This window comes from Salvia hispanica, chromosome 1 (assembly GCF_029641045.1).
Source record: "Salvia hispanica isolate PSC_SH4W2 chromosome 1, Shi_PSC_v1, whole genome shotgun sequence".
In the NCBI taxonomy this organism is placed as follows: Eukaryota; Viridiplantae; Streptophyta; class Magnoliopsida; order Lamiales; family Lamiaceae; genus Salvia; species Salvia hispanica.
This window is the reverse complement of record NC_142692.1, coordinates 63367998-63386950: the sequence shown is the minus strand read 5'-3', so window position 1 is coordinate 63386950 and position 18953 is coordinate 63367998. Positions and strand designations below refer to the sequence as shown.

Genomic DNA, 18953 nt, shown 5'->3' with positions numbered 1-18953 from the left:
CAGAATTTCCCTTACTCACTGTCTTAGCCTTCCCCTTACTTTTTCCCTTTCCCTTATCTACTTGTTGATCCTCTACTTCATCAGTACCCACATCATTATCCATAGCTCTATCCTCATCCTCATATTCACATCCAGTAGCACCCATAACTCTATCCCCACTCACCATTTCCCCATCAGTGTCAGACACCCCATCCATATCAGTAGCATTCATATTATCTCCATGGTCTTGTGTTACTTGATTGACTAATACCCCAGTTGTTTCCACAACATAAAGGTCAACTACCCTTGCTTTTACTCCAATTTCAGCCATATCCATAGAAGATTTAATGTCAAATAAGAGGACGAATCCTTCTTTTAAATTCGTACAAGTCTTCAGGTAAAGGTACTCAAACTCACTTACATCTAGACCAAGCTGTTAGAGTTTATATACTAGAAATCACCTTTCGAGTGATTGAATATTGTTAAAACTCTTATTTTATTTTCCAAAGAAATAAACAGATTATTTTTGTCATAATGTTGTTATGTTTTACATTTGATGGATGTTTATTACATGTTTAAATGTATAAGTAACTTAACAAAGTCTAAGTCTTTGTTTTAGTAGACCGGTTGTGGGCGTCGTTCACTTTAAGGTAACACGGTCAGTTCTGAACAAAGAAAAAGAAGAATTTCACAACCTAGATAGGCTTAGACTAACTATCATGAAAGGTTGCAATGTCAGTCCGATTTTTTCTAAGCCTTACTGAAATAAGATGACGTTGGTGTGGTATAGCACTGAATTGGATCTAACAGCGAAACATGTCTTTATGCTATCTATTGAAAGACGAGGTCTCGTAAATTATTGTTTCTTGATCAATGTACGTTAGCATTGAGCATACGGTATTGATTATGCACTACTTTGACTTACCAAATGGTGCGGGTTTTTCGCAACCCAATAAGCCTGGTATATTGGGTAGTGGTGATTAATATCTAACGGTGCTAGGATTGCTATTATGTTGAATCACGCGCGAGGTGAGTCTCGTTTGATAACATCCTCAAGAGGAGCTTGAAATAAGGTTTTATTATTCGGAACCTAGCTAGTTGGAGTTTGATTACTCTATGAATAATAAATAAGAATTTTTTGCTGAGCCCACTCTTGGAATTAATAAGATATTAATTAATTAAGTCCATAGCAGACAATGATTAATTAATAATGTTTCTATCTTAAGCGCGTGAAATAAATATCAAGCAATGGAAACCCGGATTACTTATAATTTCAGATTTGGATGGGGAGTGCAATATTACTTCTGTAGTAGCTGCTCGTAATATTCCAATTATAAGCTTATATTAAATTGGGTTTAATTTAATTAGTAAAAGCTAATTGGAGGAGCCCATATCCAAAAACCTTCCATAGATCCTTGTCTGGGCCCAATATGTGAATTAATATAAATAGGAGAATAAAGGAGACAGAAAATACACTAATTTTCTAGCAAAATTTTCATCCCCCTCTCCTATACTGTGACGACGATTTTTCTCCTTAGTGGGAAAGGTTTTCCGACTTCTTTATTTAAGTCTTAGTATACTAGTGAGATCAGCCCACCCTGATATCAGTTTACAGTCCGGGAACCAGACACTGGTTTAGTACTCAAGATCTTCACGTGGAGAAGGCGCTAGCTATCTTCGATTCTTTGGAGAATCATTGATAAGTCGTATTCTAAGCCTTGGTTACTGGTCAGTATGTCGTGAAATGCATGTATTATCTGCAAAACAGTTGCTCAAGTGTGCAGGATTAAAGGATCCAAGTCAGTAGGAGAAGATTCAGGTGACGTGTGTGAAAAGGGCGCTAGAAGGGTGTAATACTGACTAGGATGCATGCCAGAGAAAATGCTCGAGATGGAGAAGAAGGATAGCTGGGATGATCATTAACAAGGGCATAAAAGTCAAAACTTGAAGGAAGTCTACCCTAAAAGCAAGGGCAAGCCTCCCTATAAAAGAAGCCACTTGGAGAGAGAGAAGGAGTTCGCCTTGAGAGTTCGGCCTTTAGTTCTCGGTTAAAAAAAAAATACACTTAGTAGAATTCTCTCTACAAGATCAGTTCCTTCAGCATTGTCCAACCTCTCGTTCCTCGCCACAGCTATGGTCACTTGACGTCCAAGAGTCTGCCGAAGAAGTCATCGATCCACCGTTCCAGCCAGTTGTCGTAGTAGTATAGCAGTATCATCGCCCGGAGTGGCCAAACAATCGTTATTTGCTTTCTAGTTTAATTTTTACTTGTCTTCGTCGTTGGTTTTGTTGCAAACACTCATCGTTGTTGCCTTTTGAAGTACTTTGTGAAGTTCCAACGTTTAAATTATGAAGTTTCTATTTCGTATGTCGCTTTGGTTCGAGTTTGCTTCATTCTGCTTAGGAAAGTTAGATCTAGTTGTTGCTTTTAATTTCTAAGTGTTTTCTTATCTGGAGTTGTCGATCTGAAGTTGTAGTTATGTTTTAGTCTAATCTTCGTGCTTGAGTCTTCGTGTTGCGTTATAATCACCGCCTTGCATGTTAGTCAGTAGAAGTAAAATTGCAATTTCACCGTTTATTTTAAGTTTGAACATTTTAATCAATGGATCTTAAGTTTGAGGTTATGAATCTGAGTTTAGTTATGGTGTTTGAGTTCATCTGATTTTTGTTAATGCTCGGTGAAGAAGAAAACGTCAAAATCAACTTTAGTTTGGACCACTTTACTTTTAAGTTACTTTTGCTTTTGTTCCCTACTTTTCAGTTGTACTATCCAGACCTGTCAGAGAGCCACACAGCTACCAGATATACCTTGTTGTCTAAATTTCCTCTTTTAGTAACTGTCTACTTTTCATATGCCTCTGAGGCACCTTGTCCCCTATTTTCACGAACACCATCACATGCCTGTAATTTTCACGCCTACTAGTCAGTAGAGTACCACCTCTATTTCTTGCCTAGGTAAAATCTCAACCCAAGCGTGGTAGCTAACCAAAAACACCCAAGAAAGTCACCGCGGTTATCTAAACGTATCCATCCTTGTGGGATTCGATCCTTACCTCCACAATACTAATCAGTAGATGTGGGTTGAGGAAACATGTTTGAAGCCAGGTCCCGGTTGTCGTACCAACGACTCAGCTGGGTCGGGAATCTCTTCCTGATCAGTTGGATACAGTCCAAATTACATACGAAAACCGAATATAAAAACCAGACCTGAGGCACTTTCAATCATCAAGGTAAAATAGCTAAACCGTAGAAAATCATGTTTTAGGTTTCAATTAATTTTAAGCATGATTTATTTGAGTTATAAGCATGATACATGTGATAATTGCGCGAATAGAATTTGTCTAAATAATCTGCTAAATAGATCAGGATTATTATGTAATCGAATTATGTGAACGCTTCCACTGCCAACCCCTTCACAAGCTTCTTCTCAATAAAATCATCTACTTCAAGTTTGGACCATTTGTCTGGGTCACATTTGTGGATGTACTCAATCATCCCATCCACATATTGTTTTCCACGGCTTTCACAGCTTTCATCCATCTCACCAGAATAATGCACCCGTGTTGTGAAGGTCCCATCTTTTATATAAAAAAAAAGAATCATATCAGTCCTAAACATTTACATTAAACAACCAAATGTTTATTTCAACAAGTGTGGTCCCCACTACCAAAATTGTTCCCCAACTCCAGACCATAAGCATTTAAAATTCTAAGCAGAACACACATCAAAGATTATTATACCCGACATGTTGACCATCACCACCAACCTTGGTAACTCAACTTATTTTTAACACGAGTATACCCGCAAGTGTATGAGGCTAATGTAGCAAATAGTAAGCAAGGGTATCGTATCCATGAGTGTCAACCTAAGTACCACGAACCAACCTCAAGATGAATCGAAAGTTTGGTTTTTCTAAATCTACTTGAAAACAAAGTAAAACAATAAAAACACAACTAGAGAATTAAAAGCAAGTAAAAGAGAACGGATGTAGATCAAAGATGAGGAAGGTAGAATCCTACGGAATCGATAACAACTATCTTATGCTCAACTAATTTCCAAATTATGCCAACAAGGGTCTCAAGGTTTATTAAGCTATCACTAAGGTAAAACTATATCTTCTCTTGAAACATATAATTTGTAGATTGCTACCTAGAACCGAAGTCTCCTTCCTAGAACTAAGGCAACAACTCCTAATAGCTCATAAGATACTTAGCTTCATTAAAAGGCGCAAATATCTCGATTATATTGGCAAAGACATCAATTTCTTCTCTTTCAAATTAATCCACTCACTTCTCAGTTCGTAAAATCCACATGCATTTATAAGGTGATCAGTCAAATAAATGTATAAGCACGGAAGAAATCAAAAGAACCACATGAGCCAAGGCATAGGAAAAAGGAAATCAATTAAACATAAAATCATTGTATCTTCCCCGTAGAACTCTACGGAGGATTTAGCTACTCATGTTCATCACAAAAGTCAAAGAAATATTCAAAACATTGTTTGAACAAAGCAAAATTAAAGATAGAAACTCCTAGAATTGGATTGGGCGAATTGGAGGCCTCGTCTTCAATCTTGCGATGAATACTCGTCCTCTGTTCGTTCTTGTCTTCTTCCTAGGTGAAAAACTGGTATTTTTGGGGTAGGAGACGTGTAGAATGATGAATGAGGCGTCCCATGCATATCTTTGTTAACTAGGGCTCGAATTTCCTTCTTGGGAACTATCGACCGAACCTGGCGGGTCGCTAGATTCGTTGTGCGGGGAAGCTGGCGAGTCGCCAGCTGCTTACGGTGGTTTTGGACGGTGATCTTGGCGAGTCGCCAGGTTGGACGTGGGCGAAGCGGCGAGTCGCCAGTTGTGCACTTCAATTTCGTCCTTTTTCATCCCGAATGCTTCTGTAATACCCGCACCCTTATTTCTTTTCTTTCATCTTGTTAATGTCGAACTAAAGATGTAATGTTCTCTTTTCGTGAAGAGTTAGTGGAACTCGAGCCTTTAATGAAACTTAATCTTTTTAGTTGCAAAGTAAAAGCTAAAGAAGTAATCAAACGAACTAAACAAATGGAAATACGTTGTAGAAAATAAAGAATTTTCGAATAGCGTTACATAGACAATAAAATGAACAGCTAACAAAAAAAATGTGCATGGAACAAATGTCATCGGGCCTCTTCTCTCGGGCCGAAAGTCGCGGCCCGTATCTGATCAGCCGCCGGGCCCAGGGCAGCGAGCCCACTTTCCGAGACAGCTAAGTGGCAGCCAAGTTGTTTCTTCCTCCTGCAAGATAAAAACAAGTGTTAAATGTTAAAGAACAAGAGGAACTAATGAAGCTCTTAATAGAGGAAAAGAAACAACACCTCTTTAGCTATGAAGGACCAAAGACTCACCAAAAATAGCAAGTCAAATATGCCATTTTACTCCCCTCTAAAACAGCCCTGCGAAGTAGCCTTTCCTAGTCACACAATCAACCAAAATAAGTAAATGAGAAGTCCTTTTGTCCTAAGCTAAACACCAAGTTCATTAATCAAAAGTAGTGGAGATCAAGGAAGTAAGAGATTTTCTGCAGTATGAAAACAAAGAGGCTGGACGGCCATTCAAATTCTCCTAGGTGCACCCAACATGCTCCTGCAGCTTGCAAACAAATAGAATTATGAACTAAAGTACTAAGAGGGCATGTGAGAACAAGTTGAATTAATTAGTCAAACACCTAGTACTCCAAGTAACACCAAAATGTTTCAAGTAGAAAGCTGCATTGAGGATCAAAAACAAGAGATATGCTGGGCATAAAAACAAAACGAGATCAGCCTCATTAACTCCTCCTAAGGTACACAAAATCAGCCTATAAAAACCCCTCCACACCACTTATGAACTCCCTTCCACATACTTCAAAATTTCCAGCAACATAGAAAGTTGAGAGTGAGGGAGCTAGTCAGCTAGGAGAAGAGTCTCTGCAGAGTCTTACAGATAACTCCCACACCCATAGGTAACATGTCTCCCTCCTTCCTCATCTCCATGAATCTCTCTTCATTCAAAGAAAAGAACTCAGTTTCACCCCCTTTCTTTGTCACTGCAACTAGGAATTCTAAAGGAGGAGGGTAAGCCTTGATCTCTAACAACAAATACCAAGTCAGTAATTGCTTCAAGAGGTATTCCACCTCCACCCCTTCTCCCAATCAAATTTTACATATCATCATATAGAGGCACCACAACTTAAGAATCAAATCAATATATCAAGCACACACTCTGCCTTTGTTTCGAACATCATGCAAGGCTCAAGAACATAGAATTATGGCTATAGAAATCTTATAACAGTAGCATTCTTAGAGTTTTAGCACATAAATGGAACAAGAGTACAATAGGCTGCCTTTATGCTCAAATTCAGTAGCAAACCCACAAGAGTCCCAACACAAAAACCATAGACAAGCCTTTCCAGTTTTGATCACCCATCATACAAGAATTATAATCTCACAAAGTTACTGCCTAAAAAAAAAAAGAAACTAGATAATGGAGTTAGAGGGCTTAGCTTAGTGCGTGGGGCTTTCCGGCGGCGATCGAACCCGAGGTAGCTTCGAGCAGTGACGAGGAAAGTAGCACGAACTCCGTAGCACCGCGCTGAAGCTGGTGCAGGAGCAGTGGCAGGAGCAAGGAGGAGGCAGCGTCGGTGCTGAGAGGCGCTGTGCTCTGAGAAAGACCGACAGTGGCGACGCCGGCGATGGAGCGCCGGCGATAGGAGGAGGTCGGCGGTGCTGGCGGGGCAGAGCCGTGAGTGCAGAGAGAGAGAGGCGATGATTCCTCTCCTTCTCCAACGGCGACACCAGCGACGAGGGGATCTGAGGCGGCGGCTAGTCGCGAAGCAGCGGCGGTGACCGCCGGACGGCAAAGGGAGATGCGCTGCTTCCAAATCCTCACGATCTAGAGAAAAGAGGGGAAGGGGATCGATTTCCCGGCGGCGCAAGGGAGGCGCCGACCGGAGCAGCGAACGGCGAGGGGAAGGCGTCGCGTCGTCGTTTCTCTTCCAAGCTAGGGATTTAGAAATTGGGGATTTTGAGAAATGAGAGAGAAAGTAGGGACCGATGGAGATGAGAAGAAGTTTGGGCCAATTCTCTTAATTTAATGTTTGGGCCACTATTATTTTTGTTTTGGGCCTCTTTCAATTAAAAGCATGGGCTAAAGTTCTAAATGGGAAGATGGGCTAGTGAATTAATTATTAAGTCTGGGCCACCAACTAAAATAAAAGTATAGGCTAAGAATTTAATTAAATCATGGGCTCTCCTATGATGTTGATTAAATAATTAATGGTTCGCTAACTATTTTCACGAAGATGAGTCTATTTCCGGACCTTAGCTTAAGTGCTCGGATAATTAATGTTAAGAATTGATACGCTAACGATGAATGGACCTCGAGTTTATTTTATGCTTGAATAAAATATATATAGGAGGTAACACTCTTTCGTTAAACGAATAATTGGTAGACCTCCACATCAAACTAAATCGCAAGATTTATTTAGTGCTCAAGGACTTCTTATGAATTAAGGAAAAAGGAATAAAATGATCACACACTTAGGATGCATTCACGTTTGAGTTCATTTGGTTTCTTAAGCCTAATTAAGTATTATTTCCATGTTACTAAAGAGGCGTCTTCGCGCGTCATCTAAAAATCAAGCTAAGGAGTTTGTTCGGCTAAGAGATAGCCTTTGAGGTGGGCATTCTTTCAAAACGTGATTTCAGTATGAGAATGTGAATCTTTGCTCAAGTATGTTGTCATGCCATGTTTTGTTTTATGATTACCTATCTTCTTGGCTATGCCAATTTAAGTTAAATCGAATTCGGGTCCCAGTAGGGCCGCAAACCCTACTCGGACTAGTGTACACATAAGGGGATCGTGAGCTAACAAAGGAGTTGGCCGGTCCAGTGACCGTCGTGGAATGTGGCCACATTCCCGGTTCACACAAAGTTCAGATATGGTATATCTATGTTACGTGATTGCGCAATCAAATATTTATGAAAGAAAAGGATTTAGTGACTTGGGCCTTTTTAATAAAAACCCCGTGATCACTCAACTGTGGCTTGACAAATAAAAATAGAACTGTTTTTGGCAATGTGCTCACTGGGTATTATCAAATACTCAGCCCTGCATGTTATTTTCAAATGTGCAGGTTGAACGTGGACGAGAAGGTGAAGGTGTTGGGAACGATCCTTAAATAAGTAGATAGGTAGCCCAAGGTAGTATGTCTCCATACATACTACTTTGTCTTGGACTTTTCCGCTGCATTAGGATTTTGTACTAGGAATTTATGAACCTAGAACGCACTCTGACTTTATTTTGGCCTTGATTCACTTTCGCCTATGAGACTAATGTCCTAGGGAGTATGTGGTCGTGACAGCTTCCTTTCACCATTTAAGCTCATTTTCGACCCTTTTTCTACACATTCTTCACAAAATTGACAAAATATATCATAGAGAAGTAGCTACATCCATGTCTCAAAGTACACAATATATGATCAAAACCAAGTAAACCTACCCTCTAAAACCATGTAAAAACCAAGTGAATCATCAACTTGTGGATGTATTCAATCATCCCATCCACATATTATTTTCCACGACTTTCACGACTTTCATCCATCTCACCTGCACCCGTGTTGTGAAGGTCTCATCTTTTATACAAAAAAAAATCATAGCAGTGCTAAACATTTACTTTAAACAACCAAATATTTATTTCAACAAGTGTGGTCCCCACTACCATAATTGTTCCCCAACACACGACCATAAGCATTTAAAATTCTAAGCAGAACACACATCAAAGATTATACCCGACATATTGACCATCACCAACCTTGGTCCCCACCAACACACATCAAAGAATATACACACATACTCCAAAAAACAAATTCCCCACATGCTCAGCACATTCAGCCAGCCCACCACATAGCGCATATACCAAAACATGAAAATCCTAATCGCATAATAGGACAAAATCGACACAAAAATTTGGAACCACTTTCGAAACAAGATGAAACATGAAGCAAAGCTTACACCTTCTCGATTTTCACTCGGAGCTGGTTGACTGTGTAGCGCCTTCCTCCTCCTCTCAAACATGTAATTATTATCACGAGGATCGCCCAAGCAACGGTGATAGGAGTCGTACACGAACCAACTCATGGAGAACTAGGGTTTTTCGCGAGAGCTAGGATTTTTTGCGAGAACTAGGGTTGAATCGACGGTTGATTTCTTTGTAAATCACCGCCGCGAACTACGGTGGAATCGCCGGCGAGAACCTCACTCCTAATCACTCGGCAAAACTAATGTGTTTTCCAAGTGTGCAAAGTGAGAGATATTGGGAGATGGACTACGATTGAGTGTAGGAATTGTGAAGAAAGAGGCGTCGGTTTATTTAATATAATTTTGTTAAATCATTTTAGGGTTTTACTTTTGTAATAATTATTATTAACTTAAAATTTGTAATTTTTTAGTTTTGGGTTAATTAGATATTAGATATTAATAAAACATAATTATTAACTTAATCCGGTCTAAATCGAATTAAGATTCGTTGACTGTTAAATTTGAACAGTTCCATCCAATTCGAACTAAATGTGATCCGTTTTTATTTGTGAGAGACCGAATAATTTAAAAGATAATGTTTTGGACCTAAATTATAAAATCGCCATATATTAAGGAAAAAAAAAGGGACTTTATTCTTCATGTTATATACATTGAACTAATTAACATATTTGTCATTGGGTAGTTGAAGGCTTGAAGCTATTAAAAGTGCCATGAATCCCAGTTGCCACCGACACATGATTATACCTAAGAAAATTAAACTAACTAAGCATTATGAAAATTAATTTCTCAAATTAGTGATTAACAATATTTGAGTTATAAATAAATTAGTTAGGTTATTGATATTATGAGTTCATGAAATTTAATTAATTATGATGTTGTGTTAAGGATTTAACGGTATAATTATCATAGAAATGCGGCAATATAAAACTATGAAATTAAATGATAAACGAGTAAAAGTATTTAAAAGCATTTCATCTTAATTGGAGAATTGGTTTTTATAGTGATTGAATGCTAATGAACTTGTCAAAGCTCATTTCATGCTACCCATCTTTTATGCAAGCTAGCTGTGCGACTTGCGAGTGTCCTTTGGAGCGGCTGCATCCTCGAGTTGTTGGTAATAGAAGTCCTGCGGACATTGCATGAATCTTTTTTTTATATTTTTTTGATAGCCACATCCGATCGATGTTTCTAAACTAAACATAACAATTACGATCAAGATATAAAGGACTATACAATATATTTTAAAATCACTATTCTTGATGGTACATTGTTACATTTTCTATTATTGTATTAAATATTTATCTTCTATCCTCAGAAGCGGACCTACTAAGGGTCTTGGGGACCCACAGAACCCCCAAAATTTTCTAATAACACTATATATTATATATTCATTTCAACCACTCCCTCCGTTCCTCTGTCCCAATAAAGATGACTCCTTTCTTGGGCGGCACGAGATTTTATGCAACTTTATTTTGTGTATTAAATAGAGAGAGTAAAGTAAGAGATAGTGGATAAAGTAGAGATAAAGGGATTTTCATTTTAAGTAATGAGTCATCTTGATTGGGACAAACCAAAAAGGAAAGTGGTCATCTTTAATGGGACGGAGGAAGTCTTTATTCATTCAGTTATGCAAGTAGTAAGCATGTAGGCCTAACAATTTCGGAAATGAATCATCTGTTGTGCACATCATCTGTTGTGCACAGCAGATGTGCCATTTCTACACACACAAATAAACTAATAAAAAAGGAAAAAGAAAAAGAAAAAAGATAAAACAAAGTATACTACTCCCTCCGTCCCAAGGTATTAGACCAACTTTCCCTTTTGGGATGTCCCAACATATTAGACTCATTTCATTTTTTAGCAAAAAGCATCTATCTTATTTTATTCTCCACCTACTTTTTTCTCTCTTCTCTCTCCTACTTTTTCCCTCTCTCATACTTTACTCTCTCCACTTTAACTATTTAAATATCAATTCCTTAAATCATGTGCCCAAAAGAAGTGAGTCTAATACTCCGGGACGGAGGGAATACGTTTTATTCATGAAATGCTGCGTTTTAAGCATAGCACTCTGCTATGCGCTCCTTTCCCAACAATCACAGCCTGTGGTCAAGTCCCATCGTGCATATTATAATAATTAGATAAATACGGAGTAGTATAAATTATCAAAAAAGATGCATCATTCTAGTATTGTTATTAAATTATTCTTTTGTACCGAAATGTTACGTTTCAATGTGGCATAAAAGAAATAAAGGAGGTTCTTAAAAGATTACTACAGTACATAATTGTCACGAGATATCCAGTATAAGAATAATTTTGGATCCACGATGAGTCATTGACAATATGGATTGTTTACATTTATCCATAAGTATATAACTTTATGAAAAAGATTTGTTTATTCAATTAACAAAATTCGTGCAACTTAATTAGCATTGCTATGAAAACCATATCGATAAATCACACAATCTATACTAAATTACTGACATATACACGTCATAAATTTACTTCTTAACCTTGCATATATGATATATCAGTAAGAATAAAGATTAATTAACAAACATTGTATATACAAAGTGCCCATGACTTTTAAACTTATTTTTATTTTAACCGGTTTTCTTATTAACTAATTATTCTTTTACTACATTACCCCTTTTTATATGGTATGATTCTAGCTAATCATAAATGCAATACAATCCCTTCCATGAATGCTTTCTCAGCACAAATGAAATGATGATTATCGACTTAATATGAATATTGGAATAAGTTGTGCTTTCATAGCATTAAGAAATTAAGTGCGTTATTTTAACAATTTAATTTTTTTTAAATATTTAATAATAAAATACTTAATTAAATGCAAATTACTATTATTATTCGATTAGATGATAATGTTTAGAAATTACGTGCTAAACACGTACAATTGTTTTTATAACTTAAGAAAGTAGTAAGCATTATTTAATAATAAAAAATAATTGAATGTGAATGACTATTAATATTCCATTGGATGATAACATTTAGAAATTTAGTATACACACATGCAATCATTTTTATAACATAGTTAATAATAAAAAAAATAATTGAATATGAATGACTACTAATATTCCATTGGATGTTAACGTTTAGAAATTAAATATATGCACATGCATTTATGTTTTATAACTTATAATTTTAAAGATTGATTGATAATAAAATAAATGAATGTTAATGGCTATGATTATTTCATTGGATGATAACACTAAAAATTAGTTATATATAAATGCAGTCGTTTTTATAATTCAAAATTTTAAGAATTTAAGTATAAAAAATAGTTGGATGCGGATAACTACTAATATTCATTTATAAGATAACGTTTAGAAATTAAATATGTGTACATGCAGTCGTTTTTATAACTTATAATTTTAAAGATGAATTAATAGTAAAATACTTGGATGCGAATGGATATGATTATTTTATATTTCGTTGGATGATGACACTAAGAAATTAATTATATATGCATGTAATCGTTTTTATAAATTGGAATTATAATAATTATTTAGTAGTAAAAAATTATTTCATTGGATGGTAACATTAAGAAATTATTATATACACAAACAGTCATTTTTTTACTTAGAATTTTAAAATGAATTCATAATTAAATAGTAGGATGCAAATGGATATGATTATTTCGTATTTCGTTGGACTTATAACATTGAAAATTTTAGTTATATATGCATGTAGTCATTTTTAACTTGAAATTTTAATTATTATTTAGTAATAAATAATTAATTAGATATGAATAAATATTATTATTATTATTATTTTATTAGATGATAGCGTTAAGAAATTTAGTATACACATGCATTTAGTTTTATAACTTAGATTTTTTAGAATTATTTAGTAGACTAATAAAAAAGTAATTGAATTTGATTAACTGTTATTATTCCATTGGATGATAATGTTTTCAGAAATTAAGTACATACACGTGAAGTAATTTTTTTAAACTTAGAATTGTAAGAATGGTAGTAAAATAATAATTGGATGTAAATGACTACAAATATTTAATTGTATAATAACGTTTAGAAATTAAGTATATACACATGCAATCATTTTTATAACTTGAAATTTAAGAATTATTTAGTAATTAAAAGAATAATCGGATGTGAATGACTGCTAATATTCCATTGGATGATAATGTTTAGAAATTAAGTATATATACATGCATTCATTTTTATAATATAGAATTTTAAGAATTATTAGTAAAAAAAATAATTGAATGTGAATGACTACTAATATTTCATTAGATGATAACGTTTAGAAATTAAGTCTATGTCCATGTAGTCTTTTTTATAACTTAGAATATTTCTTTGTCCATTTATTTAGAACAACCAATAATATATTTAAATAAAAATATACATATTATAAAAAAAAAATAGAAATAAGAAAATACAAAATCATATTAATCACCCTACATGTGCCTTATGTTTCTCTCGTAATTTTGTCTGCAATTGCTCATTGATCAATTGCACGATTCAAACTATACTTAATCTGTGTAGAGTTTAAATTTTGAGGAAATGGAACAAAGAAATAGAAGAAGAAATCATGCATTGATTATGAAGATGTAAATAATTTCCTATATATATGTGAAAATGTTGATTATAGAAAGCTAATTTTTCCTAAATGATCATAGAAGAGCAATAACGTAATGCATTAAATTAATTAATTATCGTAAATTTATTGTAAATGTAAAATACCTAAAATGTCCAATTTTGTGTATACAATTTTTGTTAATTTATCACTACGCTATTAGAAAATGATTCATGGTGTTTTTAAGCCTGATTTTATTAAAAAAAAAAGAATTCAAAGATTCAGAATAAATTTCAACTACATTTCCATTCATAATTCTACCTAGGGCTGTCGAAACAGGTAGCGAGTATTAGATAATTTCCTACCCGTCGGGGTATTGGATACCCGCTACCCGCTAAAATCAGGTTCGGGATCGGGGTCGGGTATTTAGAATAGTTGATTGTCGGATATACCCAATTACCCGATAATTAACCGATTAGCATTTAGTATAGCCTACTAATTTATCTAACACTCCCCAAAACCAACAATCACTCCATGTTCGATGTGGGACGACAACAACAAATGACAAGCAATCTGAAAATAGTTCTACACTACAGTATGTCATACTCAATCAATATTATATTGTGATTAAAACTTAAAAGTTGATTTTTTTTTATCAAAAGTGGGAGCCAAAATGGTTCTGCACTATGGTCAATCAATATTATATTGTGATTAAAACTTAAAAGTTGGTATTTTTATTTATCAAAAGTGGAACAGAAATGGTTCTGCATTATGATTATTGCAGTAAGTAAAACTTTAACTTTGCAAGAAAAGTTAGTGCTTGATGGGGGTTATATTGCAAAAACATATATACTGCTCAATATTCCTCAAAAAAATCTTTGAAATATATATTTTAAATGATGAAACATCATTAGTCATAGAAAATAAAAGATATGAATCAGCTGTATTAGAAATGATTCCACAGTGTATAATTGTTCTATGTAAATACTTCAAATCAGCATCTTCATGGTTTATCTCTTCAACCTTTTGATTTAATCCCAGAAAAGAGTGATTTAGTTTGCAGTGAATGAATAAATTTACAGCATCTTGTAGCAAATGAATCTGTAACCTATCTTTGTGATGTTCCTCCTATTGGGTCTAAACTTTCTAAATGTAGTTGGTTGGGAGGAAATCCAACATCGCACTGAGATCAAAGAAGCATCTACAATAGCATAGATAAATGCTAGCTGACAATTTGGTATTCCTTTGTCCAGCATCGGGTGCGGGTATCCGGACCTTCGAGTGCGGGATACCCGCAGCGGGTATCGGGACACCCACACTGCTCCTCGGATCGGGTAACGGGTACTAAAATATTGTTTTTTCGGGTGCGGGTACCCGAAAATTCGGGTGCGGATACCCGCGGGTACCCATTTCGACGGCCCTAATTCTACCATAAAAGTTAATTAACCCCGCGGCTAAATATTTAAGAATTTTTAGATTATTGAAAATTATACCATCTTCCAATTTACCATGTTTGTAAATAACATAATATCGATAGTTGAACAATTTATCCTAATCCAATTCCTCTCGGTAATCTCTCCACCTTCATTCATCAAGATTTTTTATCCTTCCTGTTGCTTTGCGTAGTTTGGCGGAAAATCACTATACGTCCTTCCCCAGACTCGGCAGCGAAGGAGGGCCGCGGAATTCAGCGGCGGATGGAGGTGGGGTCGGCCGACCCCACCGCCAACTCTGGCGACCTTGGTATAAATTACCCTTCCTCAACCTCCGACCCCATGGCGTTCAAAGCGCCAACTCTCCGTCGTCATCCTTCACTTCTAATGTCTGAAGTGAAGAGAATAATCGCTAATTCTCTGAAAAAAAAATTTAAAAAAAAAAAAAAAAAAAAAAAGCATTCTATGCAAGAAAACTCCGACCGCCCGCTTATTCTTTTCTTTTAATTATTTAATTAAGGTAGGTTGTCTTACACGTGGGCCCTTTGTTAGGCAATTTACCCTTTTTTTTAATAAAGTGTAGGAGTATTCCACTATTCCAATTCCACAGAAGTTCACGGGAAGTAAAAATTTGAAGTCCAATTCCATTCGTATAATATAACCAATTCTTGTAGAGCATTTGTAGCAAGAATTTTGCGGTATTTAATACAATTACAAGTATTATTTTTTCTGACTTTACAGTAATAATCAAATTTTTATTTTCTTTTATTAGCTGTTCTTTTTACTCTAATTTAAATAAATATTCTCTTCGTCCTTCGTTAAATGTCACGAGTTTTATAAAATACTAATGGAAAATAAATGGAAAAAGTTAGTAGAATGTGATATTAAGTTTATAATAAAATGTAAGTGGAATGAGTTAGTGGAATATGGAATCCATTATGAAAAATTATAGTAAAAAGAAATAATGTCAATTAATAAGGAACGGGACAAAAAAGGAAATTAGTGCCAATTAATACAGAACAGAGGGAGTATTATGTAATACTTGAATGTATTACTTAACTTTTGGAATACCTCGTGTTTCTATCGATTCTTCTACTGTTGAATAAGAACTACAACAATAGAAAAATCAGGTTCTACTAATAATAATCCTGGCGAGATTGAAATTAATAAAAAGAAAACTTAGGTTAATCCTGGATTACGAGATTCTATTAATAGTTTTGATGTGAACATTCGGAATCATATTCATAGAGAATATGTAGTCAAAGGTCCTTGTCAACAAAGTAGAAACTCAAAAGATATAAAAATTTTTAGGGATGTTTAGTATAAAGACTATATTTGGCTTGAATATAGTATGGAAAAAGACGACATATTGCTTTTGGTATTTTCTTTTCAAGCATTATTATTTATATGATGTATTTTTATTAAAAAAACAATTACTTAAATAATACTATATTGTTTGTTTAGTTCAAATCCACGTTATGAATTTCTGGATCCGCCATTATCGCGTATACGCTTCCGTGGATGACGCAGCGCCTAAGCCGTTCGCCCGCGCCAAAACTAAAGGAGGTTAGATCTGATTAATCATATACTACTACTAATTACTTGAATAGATGTAACTGATATACTTATATTTCATACATGATATATTATATATAGGTTTGTATTAAAATGACAACACCTCTTAAAGTCACACCGTGACACCACATATCCAGCAATATTATAAACGCTACACAGCAATCTATAGATTGTTGTTGCTGTGTAGCGTGTTGGATATTGTTGGTCGAGAAAATATTATTGTACATAGTGTTGTATATTACTGGCCGAGATTTTTACACTTGAGTATTTTTATTATTGCCACATGACAACTTATTATTCGTCCACATATATAAATAAATAGTTAAAAAAAATGATATGACATTATTTTAAGAAATGTTGTCTCATTTTAACGCATCTCATTATATATATATAAAAAAAGTATGCGACACGGTCTAACTAACACTTTCTAGGAAGTAAACTTAATTCAAATTTGTTTCCTATATTCGAGAAAATTCTAGAGGTAACTTTGAGATTATAGGTCAAAGTGTCATCTATCATCCATGCATCTTAAACCATGCGATGTTACAAGTCTGGATGGATATTTAAAGCGTTCTATTTGCAAAATTATTCGGTGGAATAACTTGCTCACATATAGATTTTAGTAGAATTAATGGGAAACAACTTGGATGAAAGAATGATAGCGTAAATAATTTAATAAATTAACTTATATAGAAAATATTATGTGTTACTATTATTATTGTTATGCGGAATTAATAAAACTGTAATAATAGTATAAACTTTGGTATTGTTTTTTAAAAAAAATAAACTTAGGGCATGCTTGGTATAATGGAATGGAACGAGGGTAGAATGGAATGGAGTTTGGAATGAAATGTCAATTTCCTTGGATTTCCTTTGCATATTCATCCATTCACTCATTCATTCCATCACACCAAGCAAATTAAATGAATGGAAGTAGGAATCACATTTCATTCCACCATTCCATTCCATCATACCAAGAAGCTATTTAGTAATAAATTCGATACAAACACCAAATTAGAAGAAATGTAATACCCGAAATAACAATTAGAAGAAAACTTAATTAAAGGGGAAAGCGAAAACGTAACCGGACATCGTGACTTCGGTTGTGAATAGAGCACGGCGACGACGGAGACGCTGATGCCGACGGACGCCCGGCGTGAGAGTAACAGCAGCAGTGTGCGAACGGAGACAGCAGAATGAGAGAGAGGGAGAGTTGTGACTGGAGTGAGATTTTTTGTGTGCGTGAAATTTAGGGAGAATCTCATTTAAAACTAATATATGCAAGTGGGACCCTTATTCCACTAATTTTTTCATCTACTTTTCTTAATCATTCTTAAAACCTATGCCATCAAGGAATGAGACTCTTAATGGCGGACGGAGGGCGTATTGTTTAGGGAGTATGTTTTATTAAAAAAATCTTTTATTAGAATTGTTTTTGTCTTTTAAGATTAGTGAGGAGATGGGAGTATTTTAATAAAATTGTGTGTTCTTTTTGAGATAAAAATGGAGAGATGTTAGGGAGACGTGAATGTCTGGGAGTATATTCCCTCCGTCCACGATTAAGAGTCTTATTTCTATATGACACGGGTTTTAAGAAATGTTAAGAAAAGTGGGTGGAAGAAAGTTAGTGGAATAGGGGTTCCACTTGTATATATTAGTTTTAAATGATATGTGAGTGAAATAAGTTAGTGGAATATGGGGCCTCTTTACCATTTATGGTAATTATGAACGGGGACTCTTATTCATGGACGGACTAAAATAGAAAAACGGAACTCTTATTCGTGGAGGGGGGAGTATAAGTTAAAGTATTCTAATTAGAGTATTTTGTTTATACTTCATGAGTTTTAATAATTAGGTTGGGCCATTAATTGTTAAGAAGTGGACTAGTTTATTTGTTCGAGTGGGTTGACAGTCTGGGCATATTATTTTTGGTGATGATTTAAATCCGAAAAATATAAGGATTTTATGTATAGGTTTTCTCTATGAAAGAATTAAGAATAATTTTATGCACACGTATAGGATGCATGCATTATTTTAAATTAATTTATTTTGTAAAATCTAATTTTAGCATACTTCCTCCGTCCCCAATAATTTGTCACCATTTGACTCGGCACGAGTTCTAAGAAATGTAATAGAAAGTGAGTTGAAAAAATTAGTGACATGTGAATCCTACTTTTATATATTAGTTTTATAATAAAATGAGTGGGAATGAGTTAGTGGAATATATGGTACACTACCAAAAATAGTAAAAGTGAAAGGGGACAAATTTTAAGGGACGGACAAAAAAAGAAATAGGTGATAAATTTTCAGGGACGGAGGGAGTATCATGTTATTTCAAAACGGATGGATTTTTG

At 34.9% G+C, this 18953-nt stretch overlaps 1 long non-coding RNA gene across 1 annotated transcript; it reads right to left on the bottom strand.

Annotated features, from left to right (window-relative positions):
- Window positions 1–5032: 5032 nt before the first annotated feature.
- LOC125223509 (uncharacterized) lies at window positions 5033–7037 on the bottom strand. The gene is made up of 2 exons (XR_007176724.2): window positions 5363–7037; window positions 5033–5252 (listed from the first exon to the last, which is right to left on the bottom strand). It is a non-coding gene; the product is annotated as an uncharacterized LOC125223509 (long non-coding RNA).
- Window positions 7038–18953: the final 11916 nt, after the last annotated feature.